The sequence below is a fragment of the Vidua chalybeata genome, chromosome Z (genome assembly GCF_026979565.1).
Source record: "Vidua chalybeata isolate OUT-0048 chromosome Z, bVidCha1 merged haplotype, whole genome shotgun sequence".
NCBI classification, from domain to species: Eukaryota; Metazoa; Chordata; class Aves; order Passeriformes; family Viduidae; genus Vidua; species Vidua chalybeata.
In genome coordinates this window covers 42,192,655-42,210,168 of record NC_071570.1, presented here as the reverse complement: position 1 = coordinate 42,210,168, position 17,514 = coordinate 42,192,655, and the positions used below count along the sequence as shown (strand labels likewise).

General features: G+C 48.4%; 1 protein-coding gene across 1 annotated transcript in view; it reads left to right on the top strand.

The window, feature by feature from the left end:
• Nucleotides 1-17,514, top strand: part of CNTFR (ciliary neurotrophic factor receptor) — a 200,828-nt gene that overhangs the window by 55,139 nt on the left and 128,175 nt on the right.

Sequence of the window (17,514 nt, the reverse complement as noted above, 5' to 3'; positions counted from 1 at the left end):
CAGCTATGATATATCTTGTTTATATTGACTTTCTTAAACCTCTAAAATACATTGTAGATTGATCTACAAATCTGCAAAAAGCACCTTTTTTATTTTTTTTTTTTAAGCCTAAAGCAATTTTCTGCCTGCTCCTTGTGGTTGGTTCTGAACAGACACATGTTCTCTTGTCCTATTTGAGGCTGGCATGCTGCCACAGTGGTAGGAAGTTTAGCAATACTTGAGCTGGATCGATTCAAGCCCATTATCTCTGCTGCCTGGGACTTGGTGGTGAAGGGGAAGAAAATATTCTCCCCAAACACATCAAAGCCCTGTGATAAGGACAGACAGTTAAGCTCTATTTATAGATGGTCAGATGTCTTGCCAAAGCTCTGCTGCTGTCACTTGATTATGCAGTTTTTGAGTGCTTAGGAGTGTTTGGATGTGAAGGTGGTTGAGGTGTGTCCCCTCCAGGCACAGCCCCAAGCAGTTCAGCTTCTAGGTGGTCTTCTTCCTTCTTTCAAGAAGGGACCTGATATTTAGTTAGTAAAAATGAAGTAGCTGAGAGATCTTTTCTTGGAGTTGGTGACCAAGATAAGGTCAATAATCCCTCATCTTGTTCTTGCATCTGCATAGGCCTACAGAGCCCTTGGAGCTCCAGAGCAGAGCTGCTGTGGATGTCACATCAGAACGGTGTGGCAGTTGAGCTGAGGGTTCATGGCTTAAGCATGGGCATCCTCCATCTCCTGGGATACCTGGCTCTCAGCTGTACCACCCTCCCAGCAAAGAGATTTTTCCTACTGTTCACCCTAAACCTCCCAAGCACCAAGGTGTAGCCACTGACATGTTGTATCTCATGAATTTTCCTTCTTTATCAAAAGCTATCAAGAATATTTTAATCAGGACCAGTGATACAAGCTGCATATTTGGGGTGGTTCCCTAGGCCAAGTTGTCTCAGGTCTTGCCGTGTATGTGCACATACATGTTACATGAGTGTTTGGTTTTTGAGAGGATGGCGGAAAGGGTGATGTGAAATGGGTTAGCTAATCCAGATTCTGCTCCTGGTGTGAAGGAGTACTGATGTTCATTTGACAGAGCTGTCCTTAATTTCCTTCCATACGTTGCTCTGTCACAATGGTTGTGAATTTGGCAATGGGAGAAGGACAAAGGCTTCATTCTGCTTAGCCTTGAGTGTTGTTGTTAAAGGTGCTGTGCTAATTTTCTTTTGGTTCTGACCCTAGATAACGGAGGGAAAATCTTCTCCTAGCATCCAGTGGGAACCTTCTGTTTCCAATATGCCCACTGTCACTTCTTGCTGTGGGTTCCTATGAAGAGCCTGGTTCGGTGTCCTCAACAGCTTCCCTGGATATTTCAGTGGCCCTGGCTGAATTTCCTTCAGTTAATTAGCACTGGGACTTCTCTTGGGGCTCCCAAAACTATGGGCAATATCTTGATGTGGTTCAAGTGCTGTGTGACATGCTGGCTGTGCCTCTGCTCCCACAACCCAGCCTGCTGTTAATCCCTTTGCTACCTGGGCAGGCAGCTGGCAGGACCACGCTGGCACAGGTTCCTATACCCAAGCCCTGCACCAAACCACAACAATGAGCTGGAGAATTTCACAGTAAGTGCTGGTGTTTTTAGGCCTCAGTGAATTGTGGCTCCAGGAGGGAAGTTGTCATATATAGGCAGGTTTGGGGACCAAGACCTGACTTCTTTAATTTATTTAACACATTGTCTTGATCAGGTGCAGGATAGGTGCATGATGGATCCTGGCTGCATGCCATTCCGAAAGCTGGGAGAAGGGAGATTTCTCTTCCCCAGGGTGTCCATAATATGTTCGCCTGCATGGCTCCTGTGGAGCCCTCTGAGCGCTGTTTGGTTTTAGTCTGTCTCCAGGGTGCTGCTCAGCTCTGCTCATATATCCCTCTGATGAGTGGGCAAGACAGGAAGCAAATACCTTTGTTACAAAACCACATATGGGCTTTCAGTGGGTGATGATACTTCCCCAAGCTATCTGTCTAGTGAATGCACTTTCCCTCCTGCTTGTTTATATCCACAGGAATGTTGGCTTAGCTGTTCAGGTGAGCTACAGATGGCAGGAAAGATGTCAGTTTCAGGAGAAGGCTTTAATGCAAGTCTTTCTGCTGCTCTGTGATGGATGGTGGATGACACCCCAATGTGCAAAGAACCAGGGGAGAAGGAGTGGGACATTCTGCTGGGTCTGGTGCAGGGACCATGGTTGGGAGAGTGGCTGCAGCAGTGCTGGAGGTGACATTTTACAGGATGCTGATCTACAGTATGACCAAGCTGATAATTCAGTAGATGAGGGGTCTGATGGAGGCAAGCTGTGTATTCCAATTAAAAGAAATAATCAGCAAGAAAGGCTGGACTCCTCGAAAGCCATTTCAAAAGGTGTCGTGGATGCTGTGCGTCTCATGGCTCCTGGAGGGCCTTGTTGGTGGATGCCTGGTACTCTGCCCAGTAAAGCTGGAAACCATGTGGCCACAAACATGAGATGCATTTGCCTGGGGTGGTAGCTACCCCACTGAATCCTGACTCTGAGACATGGGGAACTCTTGTCAGCCTAGTGGAGGGTATATGTGTGTAAAGTGGGCATCTGTGGCTCTAGATGGAAGGCAAAAGTGCAGACCTACCTCCTGGTAGTGCCCCTTAATGCCCAGGGAAAGTGTCTGGAGGTGGGGATCTACTAGAAGAGCTGTTCAGCTGTGGTGATGAGCAGGATCCCACATGTAGGTGGGAAGAGGAGCAAGGGGCTCAGCTGCACACACCCGGATCCCTCCATGGCCATGGCATTCCCACTGGGGTTGTTCAAAGAGGAAGTAGACAGCAGCACTGATTGCACTCTTTAGCAATGTTTAATGTATTATTTCCCCCTTTAAGATTACTCTTTTTAAGCTCTGGATAGCTCCAGCAAGCCTGGACTGAGGCCCATGTCTCCAGGGCAATTTACAGCACACACTAGTCCCTCAGCACTCATTATAGCCCCCAATGAGGACCCCTCAGTGCTGCCCCTCAGTAAGTTCACATATTACTGGCTCTTTTTTCTTTCTCTTGCCCCAAATCATTGCACTTTATATCTAAAAGGAGGGGCATGCAGGTGGGGAGCAGCACAATTTATGGATCAGAGATTTATATGCTGCTGCAACTGTATTTTTTCCCCTCAGTGACACTTTATTGCCACAAATTACCAAACAGGCAAGGTTATGTGAGTGACAGCGGGCAGAGCTGTAAAGGACAGGAACAAATGACAGCAGGAAAGGTACCCAGAGGAGAGGGGGAGGTCTGGCAGAAATAAAAGAAGGTGGGACAAGCATCAGAAATCAGTTTGTCTTGCAGTGGGATATATGGGGGAAACCTGGGAATCAGTATGCCATCTCTGGTACATGGGCAGGAATGGGGATGGGAGACCAGCTGGTGGTCTGGGTTGGGATTCAGTAAGTCTTTTGTTTTTAACTTTTTTTCTCCCCCCTCTCCCTAAATTGCCAGTTCCTTGCCTTTTGCAGGCTGCTTCTATTCTTTTTTTTTTTTTTTTTTTTTTTTTTCTCCTGTAGAAATGGCAGGTTTGTAGTTGTTGAAGGCTTTTTTCCCTGTCTTCAGGGTGGTGTCTGCCAGGAGATGATGGTGTTCAGGGGGTTATTAAGAGGTGTTTTGTTGTGAAAATGGTTGTCCAAAACATTCTTTGGCTTTGGTTAAGCGACTCTGTCTTCATCCACTCACCCAAGTTAGATCAGCTTAATTTCAAACAAGTGTAAAAACTGACAGGCTGGAGTTTGGCAGAGGTATTAAGGGTGTCTTTGAGCTGGGGATGCTACTCAAAGCTGCCGGGGAGCTGTCACTCTATTATTCTTGCAACAAAACACTACCAGCGGAGCTGAGAGCCTCAAAGGCTCTGGAGCCACAGACAAAATTGCTTTTCACTTGCAGAAATGTGCTACAGCCGTGGGGCTCACCATGCCAGCCCCAGGGACAGTTAGCACTGACATGTTCCTCCCTTGCTGGCAGCACAGAGGGGATTCGGGGGCACCCTTGCACCACAGTGGACCATTGCACAGGGCAATTTGACTTGTCTGTTCCCATGCTTGTAAAAGATAATTTCCATTGAATCCCAATGCCATAAGCCAGGTATTTAATCTTGCTTGAAGGGAGCATGTCTGAAGCATGCAATGCATCACAAACAATAGTAAGCAATCAATAGGCTAAATCCTGAGGTCTCTTACCCAGACTTTGCTGGAGTAAAGGTTGACAAAGTGCTGAGTAGTTACTCTAGACTTCAGCCTTGAGCTGAGGGCAGAAGTGATTGACTGATTTATTGATGATGTATTTTACTATGAATCTAGCCTGTCTGATAGTCACAAATGCTCATTTAAGCATAAATCGTGGTCTGCCATGAGCAGATAGCTTCTCCTGCAGCAGAGCTGGGCAGAAAGATTTTAGATGAATGGCTTATTTGGTGAAAAATAGTTTTGGATCAACGCAAATAGCTTGTGTTTTTCTGTGTTGTACTTGGCAAATAGCCTCACAGAAGAAAGTGAAAGCCCACTTGTGAAAAAGATGAAGAGCTGGATTCTGACATGATGTTTAGATCCCTTTTCCAACTGGTTTTAGGTTTTTTTCCCAAATAAAAAAGCCAGACAAGTTTCAGAAGATTCCTCTAAAACACTTTTTCCTTGCCCTCTGAAACCCTTTTTCCTTATCCTCTGTTCCTGGCTTCTGCAGCAAAACCAGCTACACAGAGCACTTCTAAAACCTGACGCTGACTCTCTGTGAACCCACACCTCATTTATTTTTAGTTGGCCCAGCAGCATGAGGGCTCAGGCTCTGGCAGGCATTCATTCACTGCTGCTGAGCTGTGGCCTGGGATGTGTGAGGCTGCTGGATTTGCTGCCCTGATGGGGGACAGGGCTTATCCTGTCTTGATGGAGCCATGGAAGGTTTGGAAGGAGGGTACAGCAGCCAAGAACACGTCAGCCCCAATTCAAGGCTAGGTAAAGCATTAGCTGTTCCTGCTGCAAAAAAATGTGCAAACCCTTTGGAGGTGTCTGTGGTGTCACCTTCACCCCAAACTCTCAGCAGCTGGGGTGTGGCTTGCTTGCTCCCCTGTTCTCAAATAGCCACCCATATTTCGATTCCTTAAGAGTATGAGTAGTTTTTTACTATTCAGTAATAAAACCATGCTACTCAATCACCCCCATAGGTGATTTTCTTCCTCATAATACTGCTTTTTTTTTGTTTTGAGCCTGGCTGCTGCCGGCTACATCTGGTGTGGCTCCCAGAGCCTGTGCTTACTGTGGCAGCACATGGGTGCATCCTCAGTGGATGCTGTAGGAAACCTCTCAGACAGATTTGTGCATGTGTATATGCTTCTCTCAGTATTTCCTGTTAATTAATGGACACTGAAGTCTGTCGCCTGTAACAGCACTCACTGGCAGGTGATAAATTGTTTGTATGACAAGATGGCAGTGAAAGCTGGGCAAGCTGTGGCTGTCGGTGCTGGGTTTGGGAGCCAGGGGTGAATGTCAGTCAATAACTGGATAGGAAGACGGATGGTGAAAAGTCCAGCAGCTGATTTCAAGATCCCTGAGGAATCCTGCCTGCTTGTGCTGGAGGAATCCTTGCTGTGGGCTCCAGCAAAAGGGCAAAAGTGCTGCACCAGACCCCATGCTTAACTAGCACACCCCAGCCCTGTTGATGATTTTTGGTGTGAACGGAGGAGGAGGAAGGGTCTTATGCCATCCATACTCCACAGGGATGGATGCTGGCTAGAGCTTGTAAGGATACACTTGGAGCAACCTCTCCTGACCCACACTGGATTTTGCTGATACTCATACCATAGAAAAGGCACTGTGCCAGGGGCTGGGTTCTGTTCTTCTGCAATGCTACAGCTTCCATCAAACCCTGCTTGGTAGCTAGAGTGCCCTGCAATGCTGCCAGCACCAGAAATCCCTGACATGCTTTACCTGCTGATGCCAGAATGCTAATAGTGGCACGAGGCTTGGCTAGGCATCTCTGTGTGGGACTGGTGCTTTTGGTGACCTAGATGGGCAGCCTTCATGGCAGCAACTGTGTCTAAACCCAGTTACCACAAGTAACTGGGTTTAAACCACCAGCAGGTGGTGATTGAGGTGCTGTGTTGCAGAGCTTACAAGGCTCCATGGATGTGCTGGAGTGTGGGGCTGGAAGTGATGGATCTGGGCTGCTGGTATTCATAGTGTTTTCAGCCTGGTCAGTTGTGATTCTGGGCCCAAGGTGAGCCCACACTGTGAGCCCTGCACAGGAGACTCATCCCAGTGAAACAGAGCTGGCACCAGAGTCCAGCCTCCTGGGGAGCAAATGTGGACTGACATTGCTTCTTGCTGCATTCCCAGCGGGACTGGTCCCTGCTGCAGCCCTCTGCGTGCTGTGCGCTGTAAATCCATCTCCATTCCGGCTGGCACACTGAAGCTGGGCTTTAATCACCTGTTGTGCTCATTGGGAATCTAGCAATCAGAGCAGGGATCCCACTCAGGAGGACAGTGTGGGATCTGTGCTGCCTTGGGACCTGTTGTGCTTCCCACAGTGCAGGGGGAGCAGTCTGCCTTTATTGGGAAACGGAATTGTCTGCTTCCCGAAGTGGGGAAAATAATAATAATAAAAAAAGTGCCTTCTACTAGGTCATGAGCCATTACCTCGAGGGGCCCTTCATCAGCTGATGAATTCTACTTAATAAAATAAATACTGAGAGAAAATGTAATTGGATTTCATTTATTACCCAGTTCCGCCTAGCAGCCCCAGATTATACAAAAGCAATTAGAGAAAGCTCTCCATTAATAGCTATCTTCAAGCCGCCCAATGGGTTCATTCCATCAAACCTTCTGGCTTGTGTAATTTCCTTTCTTGGAGCTCGCTCCTGGCTGGGGGAGGATGTGGGGTGTGCAGCGCCATTGCCAGCAGCCTGTAAACAAAAGCAGCCCTGTCTCTAACATTTGCACAGGCATCATCTTCCCAAGCATGTGGCTCAGCCAAAGGGTATCCTGGTTTAGGGCAAGAAGCCAGGGCACCTGGGCAGTTTGGCTACAGATTAGGGCTTGGTTGTGCCTTCCCTGGGATGAGAGCATCCTTCCTCCGGTTGGCATTGCCACGTAGTGAATCAGTGCTGCTTGGGAGTGGGTGGGTGTGCAGAGTCCACGGGGGCATCAGGTATAACGCTGCCCACCTGAGGGCCTGGCTGGTTCTCTGATGCTAATTTTTCCTGTTACGCCAGCAGGTTGCATCCCAGCTTCTGTCTCTGGCACCTTGCAGGGACACACAGTACAGTACTTCCTCTTCCTTGTTTTTCTTTTGCAAGGAGCACAAGGAAAGCTTGGTAAAGCTTGCTAAGGTTGGGTGGAGGAGGATGTCTCATACTATCTCCTTGAAAGTCTTATGGCAACACAGGGAAGCATGTTTGAGGACTCTCAAAGGGCACAGAAAGATGTTGGGCACCTGTTGTCACTGAGGACAATGGCAGGTTAATCTGCAGCAGAGGCTTAATCTCTTATCTTTTTTCATAATCCCCATTTACAATGGTGGATGAGGAAAGGCAATTACAGTGGAGAAGGCAACTGGGGGGAGAGATGCTGAATGACCCTGGAGGATGGTTAGTGAGGAGTGGTCCATGGTGGAAGCAGAAGGGGATGTGCACATTCCTTATGTATGTAACATGCGTGTGTACAGCCGTGAGAGGATGCACCCCTCTCCCTCACTCTTCAGCGCTTGAAGCCCTGGAGGAAAATTGTCTGGCCATGCTGCCTGCTTTTGGGCCAGTCTCATTTATGAAGTGACCACATTTTTGTTCTACCACAGCAGATGCAGGGCTGGAGGGACAGAAGGGATTTTTAAAGTTGGTCCCCTTGCAGTGTGGAGGAGGAGGGAGGGCTTGAGGAGCCAGAGTTCTTAGCTTCTGCCTGGGGATAACATTGTCTTCTCATCCCAATTGTCACTCTGGGCAGAAGCCAGCACCCTTTCTCAGCTCAGACAACCAGATCTGCTCCAGCTGATGCCTTGATGGAGCCAGAGTGGTTCACCAGGGATGTACCAGTGCCCATCATGCTTGGGAACCTGCATTTGGCTCTGGCATCTTTGGTCACCCCTGCCGTAAATACACTCTCTCCCCCACTGCCCCTTGCTGTCCCCTTTCCTGTCTCACTTTTCATCCCCTCCCTTTCATGCTGTAACCTCCCTGGCACAAGGTTGGGGTGAGCATAACAGCACAGCCAGGAAGGAGCTGATGTTTAGTTTCAGACAAGAAACAACATAAGGTGTCATGCAACCAGAAAGGTGAGTGCAGATGGAGAGGGCTAGCAAGGCTGTGTGGCTCTTCATCTTCATTGCAAGGCTGATGTCTGTGGTCTTGCTACCGTGCTGCTTGCCAGCAAGGGAGGGATGGCTAGCAAGCAGAGATGTGCAGGGAGAGCTTTTATTGCAGGAAGTGAGACTGGTCCTACGGGATGGCAAAAAAATCAGAAGAGGATTTACTGGGGGAAGCAAGCATGGGAGTAGGGGGTGTGCATGAAGGTGATGTGATGGAAGACCCAAAAAGGGACAAAGAGGAATGCTCTTCTTGATGGGAGATGGCAAATGCCTGGTAAATGCAAGCTGCCTGCTCACCCTGGATACTCACTCTGGAGAAAGGAAAAGTGGAGTGTTTGAGAGCATGGGAGGGGAGTGGTTGATGCTGGTATCATCAGCAGGGGAGGCAGGGGATTAATCTTGGCTGGTAAGATGGAAGGTGGTAAGGGGGCACCTTGCTCAGAAGAGGAAGAATTAGACCATGAGATGTTGCAAGTGTGGGTCTGAGAAGAGGGCTGAGGTGTGGAAGAAGGCGGAGACCTTTCTAGCATGGAATGAAGGATGTGCAAAGCTCAGACACTGACTGTTGGCCTGCCACTGACGTTCCCTCCTTCCCAGAGCAACATCTTATCTTTGGCCTAAGGATTAACTCTGGGCTCAGTTCTGAGATGACAGAGAAAACTCCAAAAGAAGTAAATCCAGCCTCCAAAGAAGAGTGGGGACTAGAAAACTACTTTTCCCAAGCCATCCAACAGCAGTGATCACATGAAACCTTCCTTTTTTACCTCACTGTTTATTTTTTACAGGGGTCTTTTATTTATACCCCCTTAACATGCCTGCTATTAAAGCAGCCTTATTAGGATGCTGCCTTTCACCAAGGAACTCTGCTATTGAAAAAGAGCATTAAAGATTCAACAAACAGCTGAGAATTGGGATTGATCCTAACCTCCCATAAATGGGAGTACCTTCTCCCATTAATCAGCCTTGGTTTTCACTTACAGGATGATGGTCTCAGTGCTACACTTCTTCAGGACTAAAAGCATGTTAAATATTTATCACAGCTGAGTATTCACTTCCCCCACTATTGCCAACTAAGATCCACTGCTTAAGCCTGTGTTGGCTTGACAGGTTGTGTAGTGAGGTGGCATGCCATTAGGAAACCTCGTGTGCCAATGTGCTCTACTCATTTGCTGTGCTAAGCACAAAGAGATGGTGGCATCTCTCATCTCAAAGCATGGTCAGCATGGGACTGTATTATATCTCTGCTGGCATTTTACACTATTAAATTAAACATACTAGGGATAAGATGCTTGGATCTGCTCTTTAGCAGCGGGCTGGATCATCCACACTCCTCCATGTCTCTTTTAACCTCAAAAATAGGATTATTGCATCCAAACTTCTCTGTAGGAGTAGCCCTCTGTCTGTGATGAGGCTTTGCCCCATGCCAGGGTCTTCATTAGCAGTTCAATGTGGGGCTGTTTATGTGCCGGGAAACATTTCCCAGTTTACCACCATGCACTCTCCTCTGTTGAAAGGATGAGGCAGTATTCTCTGCCTTTCCTTAGGGTGCTGGGAGGCTTGAAATGATAACAGGGCATTCAGTGATTCAATTATTGGTCTATACATATGTAGATACATTCTTGCTAATTGTGCCAGGTGTGCCCATAGTGTTTCAGAGAGTAGCTATTTTAGGAGCTTCTCTGGAAGCTGCCTTTCCATTTTGCTCTCTGATCGTGTGCTGGCATTTCTTAAAAGATGGCGCTTGACTTTGAGAGTTGCTGATATGAACCTCCGAGGCTGGAGAAAGCATGGGCTGCTCCCTAGCTGAGGTGCCCTGAGGTGCTGCTGGGAGCAAACCCTGAGCCAGTATAGGAGCAGTTTATCTGCTCAGGGAAAGCTCCATGCGATGCTGCAGGGAAGTTTAACTTCTGCACCGGGGCTCAGCACAGACTTCACTTGGCCAATTCCAAGAAGTGAGATTGAGCTGTTGTTGCTGGGTTAGTGCTTTTTTTTTTTTTTTTTTTTTCTTCTCATTTTCAGCTTCTTGATTTGGCATCATCATGATGCATGTCCACGTCTTGGCACTCACCTCCTACCACCCCCACCTCCAGTTTGAGCTGCTGATGTGCGCAGCCTGGCTGTAGCCGTTTACATGTACGGGTGCACAATGTGTTTCATTATCCTTGTCTCAAACTTGTTTTGCTGCTGTCACGCACCAGAAAAGTTAAACACGTCTGATCAAAGGCATGTAAACACAGCTTCAAAACAAATGCCCTCGAGTCCTGCCAAAAGCACAGAGCTGTCTCCGAGCAAATCAAGTCTCATATTCCCCTGCCTGTGCCTCCTGCTTCTCTGAGCGGGTGTGTGATGCCGCCTGATCTCCGGGAGCCTTGTGGGCTGCTGTTTGCAGCAGGGAAGTGTTGCCCACTGGTTGAACAGACTGCAGAAAGAATTTGCACCAGCGAGGCAAATCCTCGCTGGGAGGAGAGCAGAGCCTCAGCGTCAGAGCAGGATGGAAAAGCTTGCTGCATCCATGCATGTGAGAAGCAGCAAACCCCCATAGTCTGCAGCTCTGGTGGGTCAAGGGAGAGCAAAGCATCATATGAATTGGCTGGAAATAAAGGTACCAAGTGTGCTTTTCCCTTGCTTCCATAAGGTGTACCCTTGTGCTCCAGGTGGTGAATTATCCTGATGCAGTAGCTGTAGGACCAGGAGCACCCAAGGCTACTGCTGCCTGTGCTGCCAGGGCATCACTGGGTTTTGGGCTTGGCTTGTGGGAGACTCAGCCAATTGCATCATTTGTGGGATGAGAGGGGCTGGGCTAAGGATCTGGGGATGGTCCCAGACCAGAAGACGCTTCTGCTGTGCTGGGTTTCCAGCCCCTGAGAGGCATGGAAGTGTGAGGTGAGGTGAGACTTGCATCCCTGGCTCAGGGACACTGATGCCACTTGATTTCCCATGAGATTGATAAAAATAGGGAATTCTCTATGGTGTCAGACAAATCAGGTTTTCATCTTACTACAGCTTTAGAGAGGACTGGATATGCATCTCAAACAGGAATGGAAATCTTTGGGCTTTTGCAGCCTCTGAGGGCAGGTGTTTTCAGAAAACACTGGCTCCATTAAAATCTGCCAAAAATCTATTCACAGCTTGGCTACCAGCATGGCCAGCAAATAGTTTGGGAATTCATGAGCTTGTGAACTGACCCGGACTCTGCAAATGAGTTGCCCAAGGTCTTTGCCAAATGCCTTTTAATAATGGACATGTCAGAACCAGATGAGTTTGCAAATGGCAGGTTATTAGTGCCCGATGCCCGTGCCAAGCAGTGCTGCACGTGTGTGCAAGCACGCAGTGAGTGCAGGGCTCGTCCCTGGAGCGAATGGAGTGGCTTGGTTGCTGCAGGTAAGATGATCCAATGGGTCTCCTTCAAACCACCTAACTGCATTAACAGGGGAGATAAAATCTCAATCATCCCCCACATTGCTGCTGGACAGTCCCAGGCAGGCTGTGAAATGCCCTGCAGGCAGTGGGGACATAGTCAGAGGTTAACGATGGTGTCATCCCTAATGAGACCTGGGAAAACGTCGGGTTGCAGCTCTGATGCATGGCTTGGCTGTGTTGTCTTCCCTTTACTTTGGGCTTTTTCTGCCATTTCGTTTCCAGGATTATCTGTGTGAAACCTTTGTGAGGCTGAAGGCACTGGAGGCTTTCCTGCGTGGCGAGGAGTCCTGAGCTCTGTCCCTGGCACAGGCTGGCTGATGTACTGCAGAATAAATACATTTCCCCCCTTTTGTTTTCCCTAAGGACAAATTCACGTGTCCCTAGGGTGCCAGAAATGTCGGGCTGGAGGGTACTGCCTGTGTCCTCGTGTGGAGGAGCAGCGTGCTCCGCGCTTGCTGATGCTGGGTTTGGGATGCTTCCAGGTAGAACCTGAATCATAAAGTCTGGCTGGTCCGGTGCTGCCTCTGGGCATCATTCTGGCCAGACAAAGGGCTACAGGGACCTCTCTCAATCTTTCCTGCCAGCCCTTCTGACCTGCATTGGAACCACATGATAGGGATGTCACAAAATCCAAATATTTCGTTTGGGAGAATCCTGTCCAGGAAGCAGGACTCCAGATAAGTTGTGCAAGGTAGGAAGATGAAAAGAGGTTATTAATGTCCCCACCAAAGGCTGCCTCCTGGGCTGGCAGTGGTGGACTCCTCCAGGCTGTGTGTGGTCCCTGCAAAAGCTGCCAGACACCAGCTGGGACACTGGGAGGAGTGAAGCAGGGTACAGTGAATACTCCCTCCGATTTATTATTTATAAAGTACTGTCACAGCCCTGGAAGTGTTGGGACTCTCAGAAAAGCTGTAGGAATGTACTAATTAAAGAACACAATGGGAATGTAAATTGGGAAAGCTCCCCAGGGGAAGCAGCCCTGGGGCGAGCTAATTTGCCAGTCCCCACTCCTCCCCTGCAAACTGGCTGAGACACTGGAGCAATTAAAGAGGCATTTGAGTGTTAAATATAATCTGGATTTGTGGGTTTGGCTCTTTTTTTTTTTTTTTTTTTAATTGGTTTATTTTTCTCTTGGGTGACTGTGTTACCAATTCTGTAATCGGAACTTTAACCCTCTGTTCTGCTACCATAGGGGCTTTTTGTGGGATTTTTTTGCAGGGATAGGGGGGGCTGGTGGTGTTGGTCTTTGTTGTTGGAAATAAATTCAGGTAGTCTGCCAGCACGAAGGTGGCATGTCACCTCCTTGTGCGATGAAGGATATATGACCCCAGGGCAGGGCTGGCATTAGCCAATCTGATAAGAGGCAGTCCCTGACTTTGGAATCATGGAATCACAGAATAGTTTTGGTTAGAAAGGATCTTAAAGATCGTCTAATTTCAACCCTACCATGGGCAGGCACACCTTCCACTAGACCTCGCTCCTCGGTGTTACCTCCAGCCTGGCCTTGAAACACTTACAGAGATGGAACATCCGAAACTTCTATGGACAGCCTATTCCAGGAATAAAGTACTGATTGTCAGAGTTGTCTCCTGAAATCCATCCTAAAAATGTGGCTTTTTTGGTTGGTCTTTATCCTGCCCATTTCTCTTCTGTGTGGCTTGGCTTACTCATTGTGCTGCTTTCACTTATCTTGCCCTGCTCAGGAAACACATGTATTTAGTGTCACTTCAGCTGTGGCCAGCAGTGTGGGCTCAGGGTAGTAGCTGTGACTTATTTCTCTTTTCCTGTCAACTTCTTTTGTACAGTCCAGGGTGAGAAGACAAATGGAGAGACTGTCACAGATGTGAAGTAAAGACCTGCTGACGCTATGGTGGTCAGCAAGGGGTGGCCATCAGATCATGTGCTGTTTGGTGCTGGGTTCACAGGTCAGCTGTCTCCCAGTGTCCAGGCATGCAGTTGAGCAAAGGGCTTGTGTTCTTGGGCTTTGGGTTTTTTTCTTTCCTTTATCTTTAGCACACACTTCAGTGTGCTGTTTACTGGAGGTCTTCAAAGCTTGTAAAAGAGCTTTCAGAAGAAAAATTGTAGCTGGCATTGTTTGTGATGGCTCGGTGTTGGATCATTTTAAGATGGTGTTCTCAGGCAGGCAGCAACTAGTGTGTTGCAGGGTCCTCCTCCCTATCTCATTTTTATCCTTCTGATTAGCTTGAATATTTATTATGTTTTATCAATAGGCATTAGTTGCCTGAGATTCTCATCCATTGCTAGCTACCTTTTGCAAGGGTTTGAGAGCTCTCAAAGCCAAGACATCAGAAAACATCATAGATGTAGATCCATGTGATAATGAGAATCCTCAGAGCAGTAGGATTTTGTCTGCCTGTGGGGGCTGACGTGCTCTGGATAAGTGAACACTTTGTGATAGAACAGCATCCCTGGTCCTAACCCTTAAAAGCCTGAATTCAGCCTTGCATGAGGATTGCAGAGCATCCCTCTTTCTCCCAGGGATATTGGGAAGGGAAGCCCCCACCCACACAGCCCACTGCAGCTGGTGGTTTCTGCTGCCACCAGACCAGGCTCCATCCCCAGGGTCAAGCCACAGTACCCCATGACCTCCTTGCTCCTTGACAGCCTCGTGGCTCTTCATCTCCTCTGCCCACCTGGATCCAATATCTGTGCATGGGGAAAGTCACAGTGAGCCCCAGAGTGTGGGGAGAGCCCCTCCCTGGCTGGGGCTGGACAAGCTTCTCCCTGGCCAGGGCAGGAGGAGACCACTGTTGTCCACATCTTCCACCATGGGCCACACCTGCCACCGGGCAGAAATGGGCCCTGGGGTTTCAGCATTGTTCAGAAGATCTCTGCCAGGATCCAGAGCAATCCCAGCCATTTTCCTCTAAGCCTGACTGTATTTATTGCCATTTGTTCTGGTTTATTTTTCCAAAAATAAAAATTGGTTGAAGTAGTACAAAAGCTGGGGGGGAAACAGGCTGAAGGAACCTGAGGAAATAAAGATTTAGAGATTGTGCTGCCCCCCACCCCCCCTTCCCATCCCCATCTCTGAAAAATCCACAGAAATGTGGAATTTAAAACCCTTTCACTTTTTTTTTTTTTTTTTACTGTAGGGCCTACAGATTCAATCCATTACCCACAGTAGGTAGTCTGGTGCAGCAAAACAGCAGAAAAGTAGTATTTTCCCTATTTGAAGGTGGGAAGGGTAGGGTTGGGAACCTGTGGTGGAACCAGGAGTATGGCCTGTACCTCTTCGATCACTGGCTGTCCCTTTCTCTTTTCTCTTTCTCTTTCTCTATTTCTCTTGCTCTCTTTCTCTACTACCTGCAGCACCACTGATGGTCTTTTAGAGACCATGCTGGGACCTGCTGACATTCAGGATTGCATTCAGGTTCCAAAATGGCATTTTCCAATGTGACCTCTGACCTGCCTGTGCTGCTGGGGTATCCAATTCTCCCCAGAGCTGATGCTGATCACTCTCCCTTCCTCCCTCTCTCACCATATGAAGTTAGTTTCCTCTGGAAAACAGGGGTCAGGAATACTCAGGTGGTGACGGATCAGTATGTGCTTTCCTGGATCGGGGCCTTGCATTCTTCCTGCCCATCTAACTGGATGTGGGATCCCTTCAGGGCTTGCAGCACTGGGGAGATGCTGCAGCGGGGCATGAGACCCAAGTAGTGCAGCAAAACCTCTCGCCTGAAGCCCCTGCAGCTGCTTTTCTGCTGGCAAAGGATCTCACCTCTATTGTGGGGATAAATTAAAATCAAGGAGCAACTGCTGTGCACTAGGCTGGGTCAGGCTTGTGGTGGGTATTAGTGCTTAGTCCTAACCCCAGCCAGATCATTTAACTTTCTGACCTGTGAGACAGCAGGTTCCTACTGGGAAGCAGCCCTCGGCTTTGCTTGTTCTGTCTTTGGGCAAGGGAAGAGTCTCCTACAAGCATGCAGTCTCAGTTGGGGGACAAGGTAAGTCACCTTCTCGGTGGGGTTGTTTGCACAACTGTGAGTGGCCATGCCCGCTCCAAGAACCCCACATTCTTCCCCGCGCCAAATATCCGGGACAGACATCCCTCTGCGCTCCGTGCACTTTCATATCTGTCGACGAGCCTGGGGAGCCTCACCTCAGCATCTGAGCGCTGGGGCTCTGGCCCTCCGTCATCCCGCTGGTGTTCCTTGCCTGGCCGATGGCACCGCAGCACAGCCAGCTTCATCCAGGCTGCTCAGGAGCGCCGGGGGAAAGCTGCCTGTGGGAATGCCACCTTGGAGTGCACACGCAGCTGCTGCCGCCCTGCTTGGCGTGGCTGTGGCTCACTGGCAGCCAAGGTGTCGGAACAGGAAGTTCTCTGTGACCCCAGGGTGCTGAAAGCCTCCCTGCGCAGAGCCTTCGCTGTCACCCCGCACATTGTTTTGTTTCTCACCAGCCCTCCTGCTGCCCAGCCAAGCCTTTCCCTGCATGTGGATTTTATGGTGGTGCCTCTAAGACGCTGATAGCCTGATGACATCTGTGGGCTGTGGGTTTTTTCCTTTGCTTGGCTGCCTCCATCACCCCGAAACCCCAGCACGATGCCCATCTTCATGGTGGAAGGAGCTGTGAGGTTTTCATGGCTTCTCTCTGTTCTTTTCCTGCTTTGCCCTATTTGTCCCAAGACTCCAAAAAGTGGCAAGCCCCGTGCAGACAGCACATTGGGGCAGCTGCCCGTGCTGGCCCTGGGATTTACTACAGGCAGTTTGTTTTCCCAAGGAAGTTACTTTCCAAGATAGCATCTCGTTTTTTATGAGGTCTGATCAAGTAAGGTGGAATGTGTGCAAGCAGAGGGTGGTGTTTTTATGCTTGTACATGTATTTTAAAAGTTTTGTAAATAGCGGAGTGATGAGATGCTTTCTTAGTCCAAAACTGCATCTCTTGTTCCTGTGGTTTTGCTGAAATTATTACTGGATGAAGAAAGCAAGTTACTTCTCCGAAACAACATAAGGGCAGTACAAATACTCATGTCTTGGAAGATATACATATTAGCAGTAGTATTCTGCTACATTGATGCAGAATTATTCTCTAGGAGTATTATTCACAGCGCAAGAGGCAGTCAGCCACAAAGGTTGTGGGGGAAACCCAAATACTTCTGCATACAGCTTGCTGACCCATTGAATCTCTTCAGAAAATGGCAAGAGGCATAACCTGTTCTTAGGGGTTAGGGCTCAGTTTGCAAATAATTTTCCTGTAATTAAAAAAAAAAAAAAGGGGGGGTTTCATTGTGTGTTTGTGGGCAAAGCCAGAGAGAGAAGCTATATGCAAGATTCCAAAGGAGTTCTGGCGTTTCACTGGTGCACAGCAAGTCCTGCATGGAAAAAAGACTAGATGGAAACTTGATGTAGAGTTACTTCTGCTTGTATTTGTTGCTTTTAAACCTTTGGCTGAAAGAAAAGAAATGAGAAATGGAGGTGCAGCACTCAGGTGTTAGCTTTTGGGGGAATTTCTTGCAATGAAATTGGAAGGTGGATTGGCTGAAAAGCATTGTAGTGATAGAAGAGGGAACTGTGCTATCTGCAGCCCTTTCATTAATGGGTGGTTAATAAGTGATGTGCTAATGGTGTGTGGAGACCTGGTTACTCCTGACTTTCCATCTGGGAAGTTTTAAAAGTATCTACAGAGCTGTATCATCTCATTTATATTTTAATGCTACCACCTCACCTCTTCCCCTTCCCTTTCTTCCTCTATGTGCACCCCTTTCACTCTTTCTAGGCTGGCTGCAGTGGGGCAGGTAGGCATCAT